This window comes from Cherax quadricarinatus, chromosome 5 (assembly GCF_038502225.1).
Source record: "Cherax quadricarinatus isolate ZL_2023a chromosome 5, ASM3850222v1, whole genome shotgun sequence".
Classification (NCBI taxonomy): domain Eukaryota; kingdom Metazoa; phylum Arthropoda; class Malacostraca; order Decapoda; family Parastacidae; genus Cherax; species Cherax quadricarinatus.
In genome coordinates, this window is record NC_091296.1 from 44,732,914 (window position 1) to 44,744,872 (window position 11,959).

Here is an 11,959-nt window from a genome sequence, read left to right on the forward strand (position 1 = left end):
TAACTGCCTGCGTGTACTGGTAATTAACATTCTGAGGACAGGTATTTTATCTGATGGGATATATTTAATTTTAAACATTTGAGTTCCCCTTTCATAACTCTCACAACAAAAACAAAAACTGTCGCTGGAAAAAAAATGAAGACTAAAAAATGAAACCGGAGAATAATATATTGATTATGACGAGAGAGAGAGAGAGAGAGAGAGAGAGAGAGAGAGAGAGAGAGAGAGAGAGAGAGAGAGAGAGAGAGAGAGAGAGAGAGAGTTAGTAATTCCATGGGGCGGGGAACACAGCATAAACTCTATGTTAATTAAAGAGATGACTGTTTCATTAACATGGATTGCTGTCCAGGGTAAATATTCAGTGTTCTCTTCTTGCGTTTTATTGCCTCAAACACAAACATACTGCCACTGCTGCTGCCTTTCAATGTCCACGCTAAAGTATGCTCTCGTTTAGCTTATATATATATATATATATATATATATATATATATATATATATATATATATATATATATATATATATATATATATATATATATATATATATATATTAATCAAATCCGCCAGCAGCGAGGCTACCCGCCACTCCACCAACTACGTTATGGACGCTCGGTATCAGTCTTCGCCTCACAGCCGAAGGGATATAATTTCGATTCCCAGATGTGGCGAAATTAAAGGACAAGTCTTCTTTATATCTGTTGCTCCTTTTTCACCTAGCAGTCACTAGGGATATAATCTATGAACTCAGATTAACTCATAAACGATTGTATATGAATAAACAAAGATAGACAGCGGCTTGAACCGTGGTCATGATATTTGAGCCTCTCATCCATCTTTCTCTTTATTAATTCACTCTAGGTTATTGCGACTTAATATGAGTTAATTGGCTAAATGGCTTTGAGGTAGGTAAGGATAGATTTACATCAAAAGTCCTGGGCTGTTGGGAGGAGTCAGTTGTGTTACAGTTGATACCTCTGACGGTTAACAGTACAAAGGTACTGTTTCTGAATCTTATCTATCAGAAGCCCAGTAGATCAAGCGGTAGAGCCCTGGACCTGTTAATTATGGGACCACGATTCAAGCCTCCCGTTCATCTTCCTGTTGATTCATTTACAGTCGCTCATTACGACTTAATCTAAGTTCATATATATACTGTATCTAATAAATCGAACTTGCCGAATAGGCCGAACTTCCTTAATTAAAAAATGGACACTTCCACAATTTTGTCGACAAATTGAAAGATGTATTTTTTTAACTGACAATGATATATATATATATATATATATATATATATATATATATATATATATATATATATATATATATATATATCTTTCTTTCAACATACCGGCAGTATCCCACCGAGGCAGGGTGGCCTAAAAGGAAAAACGAAAGTTTCTCCTTTTACATTTAGTAATATGTACAGGAGAAGGGGTTACTAGCCCCTTGCTCCCGGCATTTTAGTCGCCTCTTACAACACGCATGGCTTACGGAGGAAGAATTCTATTCCACTTCCCCATGGAGGTGAGAGGAAATAAACAAGAACAAGAACTAGAAAAAAATAGAAGAAAACCCAGAGGGGAGCGTGTATATATGCTTGTACATGTACGTGAAGTGTGACCTAAGTGTAAGTAGCAGTAGCAAGACGTACCTGAAATCTTGCATGTGTATGAGAATAAAAAGACACCAGCAATCCTACCACCATGTAAAACAATTACAGGCTTTCGTTTTACACTCACTTGGCAGGACGGTAGTATCTCCCTGGGCGGTTGCTGTCTACCAACCTACTACCTACTATATATATATATATATATATATATATATATTATTATTATCACACTGGCCGATTCCCACCAAGGCAGGGTGGCCCGAAAAAGAAAAACTTTCACCATCATTCACTCCATCACTGTCTTGCCAGAAGGGTGCTTTACACTACAGTTTTTAAACTGCAACATTAACACCCCTCCTTCAGAGTGCAGGCACTGTACTTCCCACCTCCAGGACTCAAGTCCGGCCTGCCGGTTTCCCTGAACCCCTTCATAAATGTTACTTTGCTCACACTCCAACAGCACGTCAAGTATTAAAAACCATTTGTCTCCATTTACTCCTATCAAACACGCTCACGCATGCCTGCTGGAAGTCCAAGCCCCTCGCACACAAAACCTCCTTTACCCCCTCCCTCCAACCTTTCCTAGGCCGACCCCTACCCCGCCTTCCTTCCACTACAGACTGATACACTCTTGAAGTTATTCTGTTTCGCGCCATTCTCTCCACATGTCCGAACCACCTCAACAACCCTTCCTCAGCCCTCTGGACAACAGTTTTGGTAATCCCGCACCTCCTCCTAACTTCCAAACTACGAATTCTCTGCATTATATTCACACCACACATTGCTCTCAGACATGACATTTCCACTGCCTCCAGCCTTCTCCTCGCTGCAACATTCATCACACATGCTTCACACCCATATAAAAGCGTTGGTAAAACTATACTCTCATACATTCCCCTCTTTGCCTCCAAGGACAAAGTTCTTTGTCTCCACAGACTCCTAAGTGCACCACTCACCCTTTTCCCCTCATCAATTCTATGATTCACCTCATCTTTCATAGACCCATCCGCTGACACGTCCACTCCCAAATATCTGAATACATTCACCTCCTCCATACTCTCTCCCTCCAATCTGATATCCAATCTTTCATCACCTAATCTTTTTGTTATCCTCATAACCTTACTCTTTCCTGTATTCACTTTCAATTTTCTTCTTTTGCACACCCTACCAAATTCATCCACCAATCTCTGCAACTTCTCTTCAGAATCTCCCAAGAGCACAGTGTCATCAGCAAAGAGCAACTGTGACAACTCCCACTTTATGTGTGATTCTTTATCTTTTAACTCCACGCCTCTTGCCAAGACCCTCGCATTTACTTCTCTTACAACCCCATCTATAAATATATTAAACAACCACGGTGTCATCACACATCCTTGTCTAAGGCCTACTTTTACTGGGAAATAATTTCCCTCTTTCCTACATACTCTAACTTGAGCCTCACTATCCTCGTAAAAACTCTTCACTGCTTTCAGTAACCTACCTCCTACACCATACACCTGCAACATCTGCCACATTGCCCCCCTATCCACCCTGTCATACGCCTTTTCCGAATCCATAAATGCCACAAAGACCTCTTTAGCCTTATCTAAATACTGTTCACTTATATGTTTCACTGTAAACACCTGGTCCACACACCCCCTACCTTTCCTAAAGCCTCCTTGTTCATCTGCTGTCCTATTCTCCGTCTTACTCTTAATTCTTTCAATAATAACTCTACCATACACTTTGCCAGGTATACTCAACAGACTTATCCCCCTATAATTTTTGCACTCTCTTTTATCCCCTTTGCCTTTATACAAAGGAACTATGCATGCTCTCTGCCAATCCCTAGGTACCTTACCCTCTTCCATACATTTATTAAATAATTGCACCAACCACTCCAAAACTATATCCCCACCTGCTTTTAACATTTCGATCTTTATCCCATCAATCCCGGCTGCCTTACCCCCTTTCATTTTACCTACTGCCTCACGAACTTCCCCCACACTCACAACTGGCTCTTCCTCACTCCTAGAAGATGTTGTTCCTCCTTGCCCTATACACGAAATCACAGCTTCCCTATCTTCATCAACATTTAGCAATTCCTCAAAATATTCCCTCCATCTTCCCAATACCTCTAACTCTCCATTTAATAACTCTCCTCTCCTATTTTTAACTGACAAATCCATTTGTTCTCTAGGCTTTCTTAACTTGTTAATCTCACTCCAAAACTTTTTCTTATTTTCAACAAAATTTGTTGATAACATCTCACCCACTCTCTCATTTGCTCTCTTTTTACATTGCTTCACCACTCTCTTAACCTCTCTCTTTTTCTCCATATACTCTTCCCTCCTTGCATCACTTCTACTTTGTAAAAACTTCTCATATGCCAGCTTTTTCTCCCTTACTACTCTCTTCACATCATCATTCCACCAATCGCTCCTCTTCCCTCCTGCACCCACTTTCCTGTAACCACAAACTTCTGCTGAACACTCTAACACTACATTTTTAAATCTACCCCATACCTCTTCGACCCCATTGCCTATGCTCTCATTAGCCCATCTATCCTCCAATAGCTGTTTATATCTTACCCTAACTGCCTCCTCTTTTAGTTTATAAGCCTTCACCTCTCTCTTCCCTGATGCTTCTATTCTCCTTGTATCCCATCTACCTTTTACTCTCAGTGTAGCTACAACTAGAAAGTGATCTGATATATCTGTGGCCCCTCTATAAACATGTGCATCCTGAAGTCTACTCAACAGTCTTTTATCTACCAATACATAATCCAACAAACTACTGTCATTTTGCCCTACATCATATCTTGTATACTTATTTATCCTCCTTTTCTTAAAATATGTATTACCTATAACTAAACCCCTTTCTATACAAAGTTCAATCAAAGGGCTCCCATTATCATTTACACCTGGCACCCCAAACTTACCTACCACACCCTCTCTAAAAGTTTCTCGTACTTTAGCATTCAGGTCCCCTACCACAATTACTCTCTCACTTGGTTCAAAGGCTCCTATACATTCACTTAACATCTCCCAAAATCTCTCTCTCTCCTCTGCATTCCTCTCTTCTCCAGGTGCATACACGCTTATTATGACCCACTTCTCGCATCCAACCTTTACTTTAATCCACATAATTCTTGAATTTACACATTCATATTCTCTTTTCTCCTTCCATAACTGATCATTCAACATTACTGCTACCCCTTCCTTTGCTCTAACTCTCTCAGATACTCCAGATTTAATCCCATTTATTTCCCCCCACCGAAACTCCCCTACCCCCTTCAGCTTTGTTTCGCTTAGGGCCAGGACATCCAACTTCTTTTCATTCATAACATCATAATATATATATATATATATATATATATATATATATATATATATATATATATATATATATATATATTATATATATATATATATATTATTGTAACCACGAACAAGTGGTTATATATACTGAGGACCCTACGCCTGTTGTGGAATCCATTGTATCTCTGGGCAAGTCCATGGGGATGGAGGTTAGTGGTGAGGATGTGGAAGAGTTGGTGGAGGACCACAGGGAAGAGCTAACCACTGAAGAGCTGCAAGAGCTTCATTTGGAACAGCAACAGATCACAGCTCAGGAGCTTGCTTCTTCAGAGGAGGAAGAGGGAGTGAAGGAGGTGCACCTGAAGTCTTTATCGTGGGGGATTCCCCTCCCTCTCTCCTCCTCCCTACCTTCCATAAGCCAACAACAGTCTTCAGTAAAGGTATGTAATACTGATTTAATTGTTCACGTATTTATTTTACTTAGTTCTCATTGTTTGTGTATATAAAACCATAATTAATCTCAAAAAAAAAATGGATTTTTTTTTGTGAATATTTTTGGGTGTCTGGAACGGATTAATTGTATTTACATTAATTCTTATGGGAATAATTATTTCGCTTTTCGGCCAATTCGGTTATTAGGGATTCGACCCCACGACACAATGTCCCACCTCAAGAGGCCAAACTTTGTACTTGTCGCCCTACCATCTGAGCCATCGATCCTACAAACAACATGAGCCTAGCACACTACACTTGTTTCCTGTTGCGAGGACACTACTGGCAGATGTATGCTCATGGATTAATTTCAGCCTCCTCTTCTTTGAATACCTGCCTCCACAAGCAGTCTATATAGCAATGAACCACGATTCAAAAACCACGTAACAAGTGGTTTTTGAATCATTTACCAAACTGCGGCAGGCCAGGATTCGACCCCACGACACACTGGGGTCGAACAGAAATGCTACCTCCTTCTAAAGCAGCTCTGTTTTTCAGGATTAGCTCTGTAGGGAGATAATTTAATATGTTTAGTAGTTCCTACGTCCACATCGTGATATCCCAAAGTGCACTTTTTTTGAAACATCCGAAAATTTGTCGGGATAAATTTGTAGAAAAGCTGTTGAAGTTTCTACTTGATCTTTTGCAAGTCCCGACATTAAGGAGCGAGGGGCCTGGAGGAGGGCCGAGTTAGGGAACTTAATTTAAATCTCCGGAACTGTGTACAGGGAATCAGGGTCATCTACAGAGACAGGGGTAGAGGACGAAGTCATTACTGGGATCTTAGGTGGTTCAAAGAATAATTTAATCTGTTTAATATGGTAAACTTTACATGCTTTGGATTTATCAAGATGTGCTATCACATACTTTAAATCAGAAACTTTATTTGTTATTTGCATTAGTCCCATAAATCTGGCTTTTAAGATGTGACCAGGTACGGATTCTTGGACCAACACCTTGTCTCCTGGATTAAAGGAGCGATATTTTGCAGTCCTGTCATACCTCTATTTTATTTTGTTTTGAGTAGATTTTAAGTTAGCCTCAGCCAGCTGACTTGCCACCTGCAACCTTGAAGAACGATCGTAGAGTGCTATGCAGGTGTTTTCCCCCTTGAGCACACGCAGGGGACCTATCACATTGTGCCAAAAAATGAGCTCAAATGGATTGTATCCCATTGATTCCTGCACAGCTTCTCGCACTGCGAACAGCAACAGAGGAAGTGATTCATCCCAGTCTGTAGGAAAATGCATGCAAAAATTCCGCACCATAGTTTCAAAGTTTGGTGAAACCTCATCTCGATTTGACGGCACTTTATCTGGGTGCTAAACTAGCTGTCTGTCTCCACAAAGTATTATAATACCTCAATCTAGCTAAAACTATGATCTGGAGTGACAGTGAGGCAGTCCTCCAGTGGTTGAGAAGTGACAGAAATAAGCTAGTTTACGAGCATAATCGTGTGGTCGAGATTAGGGAGATACAATCTATCACTTCTTTTATATCCCTACTAAGGAAAACCCAGCTGACATGCTGTCACGTGGGATCCCACTCAGTAAACTCCTGGGTAATGTGTTAAATGTCCAGGAACCCAGCTGGTTGCTGCATGAGAACGACTGGCCACCACAGGAACCTCACATCATGCCAGCAGAAGCAGCCAGCTGGAATACTGCTGTCACGTCTAAGTAACCTATTGATGGGGCTAAGTACTCCTCGGTAGATAAACTCATGAGTAACTTCTTGTCTTTAAATTCCTAGAGATAAAAAGAAACGATAAGTCCTTTGAACACATGAAATATTTAGTAAAACAAGTACAAAGAAGGAGTCTTAGCGATTATGAATTTCTAATGACTCTACTTGGACTCAGAGGCTATCATAAAGTGCAAGGGTAGGATTCAGTTTCTTTTTGATACAAAGTACTGTACACCCTATACTTGTGCCTAAGAATCATTAGCTGACTAGGCTAATAACTGATAAGGCCCATCAGCAACTGTTGCACTGTGGAGTACGGAACACTTCATGTCAAATTAGTCAGTCCTATTGGATACCACAGGGCAGACAAAGTGTGAAGAAACAGCTAAAGTGCTACGTACCATGCCGCCAAGTTGACACACATCCGTGTTATTATGCTGGCTGACCCACCTTACACTACTGACAGTGTGCGGCACGTCGCTCTCTTTGAAGTCACCGGGGATGATTACACAGAGCCAATCATCCTGACCAAAACACCGGACAAAGTCCCTTTTAAAGTTTATGTGCGCTTGTTCACCTGTACTGCCACGAAGGCAATATTCTTAGAGGTCGCAAATGACATGGCTGCTGATATTTGCAGCTAAGAGGTCATGTCTCAGGTTATTGATTTCATATCACAAATCGAATTTTGCTGCTGGCGCTGATTGAATCGGCATATTATTCAGTCGAGCAGAGATCCAGCAGATGTTACAGCGCAGAAACATATACTGTACCCAAAAGTCCCCAGGCATAGAGGATTTAACGAGAGGCTTATCGACATTTTGAAGAGATGTCCGTTATGAGAGTATACGGTTTAGTTGAACAGTAATGATAGCTGGCTTCCATCAATACTCTTCATCAATATTTGTTAATGAAAATAGTGAAAAGTCTAAAGAGAAAAACAGCTCTCTAGTACACATTAACAAGTCCCATGTGGTCTAGTGGCTAGGATACCTGGCTTTCACCCAGGAGGCCCGGGTTCGATTCCCGGCATGGGAAGTTGTTTTAGGTGTCCCGTATCTTGATCGCTAGCGCACTCACCTCGTACACTGAGGTCCTGGGTTCAATTCTCCAGTACGGCAGGAAACATAGGATGTGTTTCCTCAAGGCATCTGCTGTCCAAGTTTCCCATCAGTAAAATGGGTACCCGGGTGTTAGTCGACTGGTGTGGGTCGTATCCTTGTACAAAATTGACCTAATTTGCCCGAAATGCTCTGCATAACAAGGGGTTTTCTATATAGTAGTATGTCATTGATGTTAGCTAGAACTGTGTATCTTGTACATGAACTTGAAGAAATAAAGATATTATTATTATTATTATTATTATTATTATTATTATTATTATTATTATTATTATTATTATTATTATTACTAGCCCATTGCTCTCGGCACTTTAGTCGCCCCCTATGACATGCATAGCTTATGGAGGAAAGATTATTTCCCACTTCCCCAAGGAGAATAGAAATAAAGAAAACAACTATTAAGAAAAAAAGAAGAAAATCCTAGATGTGTGTGTGTATATGACACTACACAGGCTAGTAACCCCTTTCCCTGTAAAGATTACTAAAAAGAATAAGATGAAGAAAATTGTCAAAGTGGGAAGTCTGAATGTGCGTGGATGTTGTGCAAATGATAAGAAAGAGATGATTGTGGATGTTACGAATGAGAAGAAGCTGGATGTCCTGGCTTTAAGTGAAACAAAGCTGAAGGGGGTGGGAGAGTTTCAGTGGAGAGGAATAAATGGGATTAGGTCAGGGGTTTCAAATAGAGTTAGAGCTAGAGAAGGAGTAGCAATAATGTTGAAGGATAAGATATGGCAAGAAAAGAGGGACTATAAATGTATTAATTCAAGGATTATGTGGAGTAAAATAAATGTTGGATGTGAAAAGTGGGTTATAGTAAGCGTATATGCACCTGGAGAAGAGAGAAGTGTAGAGGAGAGAGAGAGATTTTGGGAAATGATGAATGAATGCGTGGGGAGTTTTGAACCAAGTGTGAGAGTATTTGTGGTTGGGGATTTCAAGGCTAAAGTGGGTAAAAATGTTGTGGAGGGAGTAGTAGGTAAATTTGGGGCGCCAGGGGCAAATGTAAATGGTGAGCCTTTAATTGAGCTATGTGTAGAAAGAGATTTGGTAATAAGTAATACATATTTTATGAAAAAGAGCATAAATAAATATGCAAGGTATGATGTAGCACGTAATGAAAGTAGTTTGTTAGATTATGTATTGGTGGATAAAAGGTTAATGGGTAGGCTCCAGGATGTACATGTTTATAGAGGGGCAACTGATACATCGGATCATTATTTAGTTGTAGCTACAGTTAGAGTAAGAGATAGATGGGACAAGAGGAAGGTGGCAACAACATGTAGGAGGGAAGTGAAACTGTATAAACTAAGGGAGGAGGAAGTTAGGGTGAGATATAAGCGACTATTGGCAGAAAGGTGAGCTAGTGCAAAGATGAGTAGTGGGGGGGGGTTGAAGAGGGTTGGATGAGTTTTAAAAATGCAGTATTAGAATGTGGGGCAGAAGTTTGTGGTTATAGGTGGGTGGGGGCAGGAGGAAAGAGGAGCGATTGGTGGAATGATGAAGTAAAGGGTGTGATAAAAGAGAAAAAGTTAGCTTATGAGAGGTTTTTACAAAGCAGAAGTGTTATAAGAAGAGCAGAGTATATGGAGAGTAAAAGAAAGGTGAAGAGAGTGGTGAGAGAGTGCAAAAGGAGAGCAGATGATAGAGTGTGAGAGGCACTGTCAAGAAATTTTAATGAAAATAAGAAAAAGATTTGGAGTGAGTTAAACAAGTTAAGAAAGCCTAGGGAACATATGGATTTGTCAGTTAATAACAGAGTAGGGGAGTTCGTAGATGGGCAGATGGAGGTATTGGGTAGATGGCGAGAATATTTTGAGGAACTTTTAAATGTTGAGGAAGAAAGGGAGGCGGTAATTTCATGCACTTGCCACGTAGGTATACCATCTTTTAGGAGTGAAGAGCAGAATGTAAGTGTGGGGGAGGTACGTGAGGCATTACGTAGAATGAAAGGGGGTAAAGCAGCTGGAACTGATGGGATCATGACAGAAATGTTAAAAGCAGGGGGAGATATAGTGTTGGAGTGGTTGGGGGGATATAGTGATGGAGTGGTTAGTACTTTTGTTTAATAAATGTATGAAAGAGGGGACGGTACCTAGGGATTGGCGGAAAGCATGTATAGCCCCTTTATGTAAAGGGAAGGAGGACAAAAGAGATTGTAAAAATTATAGAGGAATAAGTTTACTGAGTATACCAGGAAAAGTGGACGGTAGGGTCAAAATTGAAAGAATTAGATGTAAGACAGAATGTAGGATTGCGGATAAGCAAGGAGGTTTCATAGTGCGTAGGGGATGTTTTTATTGCATTTATGGATTTAGAAAAGGCATATGATAGAGTGGATAGGGGAGCAATGTGGCAGATGTTGCAAGTATATGGAATAGATGGTAAGTTACTAAATGCTGTAAAGAGTTTTTATGAGGATAGTGAGGCTCAGAAGAAGAGAAGGAGACTACTACCCGGTAAAAGTAGATCTTAGACAAGGATGTGTAATGTCGCCATGGTTGTTTAATATATTTATAGATGAGGTTGTAAAAGAAGTAAATGCTAGGGTGTTCAGGAGAGGGGTGGGATTAAATTATGGGGAATCAAATACAAAGTGGGATTTGACACAGTTACTTTTTGCTGATGATACCGTGCTTATGGGAGATTCTAAAGAAAAATTGCAAAGGTTAGTGGATGAGTTTGGGAGTGTGTGTAAAGGTAGAAAGTTAAAAGTGAATATAGAAAAGAGTAAGGTGATGAGGGTATCAAATGATTTAGATAAAGAAAAAGTGGATATCAAATTGGGGAGGAGGAGTATGGAAGAAGTGAATGTTTTCAGATACTTGGGAGTTGACGTGTCGGTGGATGGATTTATAAAGGATGAAGTTAATCATAGAATTGATGAGGGAAAAAAGGTGAGTGGTGTGTTGAGGTATGTGGAAATTTATTTGGTCCAAATAGTTCCACAGCTCAGATCCAGCACGAGCGTCTGGTCGTCTGAGCCGAGCGGCCCTTAAACCCTCCCAAACACGGCATTCTCTGGTTGGCGGTTGGTAAGCTTATTTAATTTATAGATTTACTCTTTGGGGAAGGAGTAGGTAGGTTTATTGGTAGTACACTCATATTAGGTTTACTAAGGCATCTGTAGATAATGATAGAGTAGACCTAAGACCTTAACATAGGTAGTAATAGGCCGATAATGTAGGCAAACATTAGGATAAGTTAGCTAGGGAGAATTGGCAGCCCTAGCTTGAATGGCGGGGCGCAGGTCACAAAGACAGAATAGCGTCCTTCTTACGATAGACTTTGACTGGACAAGACGTGCCGTGAACATCAGGCGGCGCCCCCACGTGTCTTCACATCTGAGACCTGGGGAAAATCTGGTAGAGACACCTCGATGTACCGTAGATGATCTCCTCCATCAGCCCATACAGTAACACGAGATATTCACCTTTTCCCGTAGGATCTGGCCAGTGACTTAGGAGATTGTGGGTTGAGTTAACTGAGGGCTCGGCGTGCTACAGAGAGAGTATGCCCAGTAAGTACCAGCGTCTCAGAGTCGTCTGAAGCTAGCGTCTGAGTCTGCATAGTTATACTAGGGGATACATACCCTCTTGGATATAGGAATTTCTGAGGTGCAGGCAGGACACTAATAACGATTGAATATTGCAGGAATTAATGCTCCCGGTTGCACGTGGTTCCCAAGGGGAAGTCCAAGGGGGCTAAAGCTAGGCTTAGGAAGTTGAAGATCAGGATATATGCTGCAACAC

At 40.7% G+C, this 11,959-nt stretch overlaps 1 non-coding gene across 1 annotated transcript; it reads left to right on the forward strand.

Moving 5' to 3' along the window:
• Positions 1-8,052: 8,052 nt before the first annotated feature.
• Positions 8,053-8,124, forward strand: TRNAE-UUC (transfer RNA glutamic acid (anticodon UUC)). The gene has a single exon. It is a non-coding gene; the product is annotated as a tRNA-Glu (tRNA).
• Positions 8,125-11,959: the final 3,835 nt, after the last annotated feature.